This window comes from Corvus kubaryi, unplaced genomic scaffold, assembly GCF_017639235.1.
Source record: "Corvus kubaryi isolate FWS band 111438036 unplaced genomic scaffold, C.kubaryi_AGA036_p1.0 68, whole genome shotgun sequence".
Lineage (NCBI taxonomy): Eukaryota > Metazoa > Chordata > Aves > Passeriformes > Corvidae > Corvus > Corvus kubaryi.
In genome coordinates this window covers 1189262-1190231 of record NW_024582056.1, presented here as the reverse complement: position 1 = coordinate 1190231, position 970 = coordinate 1189262, and positions in this window count along the sequence as shown.

Below are 970 nucleotides of genomic sequence, written 5' to 3'. Positions count from 1 at the left end.
GAAGGGAAGGGAAGGGAAGGGAAGGGAAGGGAAGGGAAGGGAAGGGACCTCTATGTAATCCTGTCCAAACTCTCAGAATCTCTAATCTCAGGCACCCCACTCAGCTTCCTTGCTGTATCCGCATTTCTTTTCTTTGTTAGACAACGTGTCTAACAGAGCTAACCATCTATGAAAATGATGGGCCAAGATAACAATGGAAAGTAATACATTTATTTTCAATATTCTAAAGAAGATTTTTGTATCCAAATCAGACAATTTGGTAAATAAGATAAAGTGCTAATACTTTCAATTTTTCATAATAGTTGGAAATTTATATCCAAAAATTAAGGACATTTTTCCAGTTTCTAATTGCTTAAAAAAAAAAAATTAAATGTAGCCTGGTTTATCCCAACCTTTGGTGTCTCCTCTTAGACAACCAGAGAAAAATCTTTAAACAAACAAGTCACATTTCTCCTAAAACTAAATTAACTTATCAATTCACTTTACACAGATCATTAAACAACTGCTAAATAATGACAGATTTTGGGCCAAGCAGATCTGGTTTAGGTCTGAGTTTTCAATCCAGTGGAAAGATGTTTAATATCCAGTCCCCTGTATTTCATAATTCCAGTACAGGTACCAGTGTCTGTGTGAATTGTGTGAAACCAGAAAAGTTCTGCCATTTCATGACTGCAGACAGACACTTCCCCACCTCAGTTTTCTGCCTCTTCTCATTGCTAGTTCAGCACTTACTGCAGACATTTGGAGCAGCCTTGGTTTCAGGCATAAAGCAAGAAATGAGTGATGCAGCTGGCAACACAACCCCTGGTTTTTCAAGCTTTGATTGCACACTAGGGAATATGAAACACAGGCTCTTAGAAACCTTTTTACTAGATAGTTGATTGTGCCAAAGAAGGATGGAGGAATCAGAGGACGGTGTGAAATGGCCACACAATTAGAGAAAATAAAAAGTCATGCATAAATGCTTTTG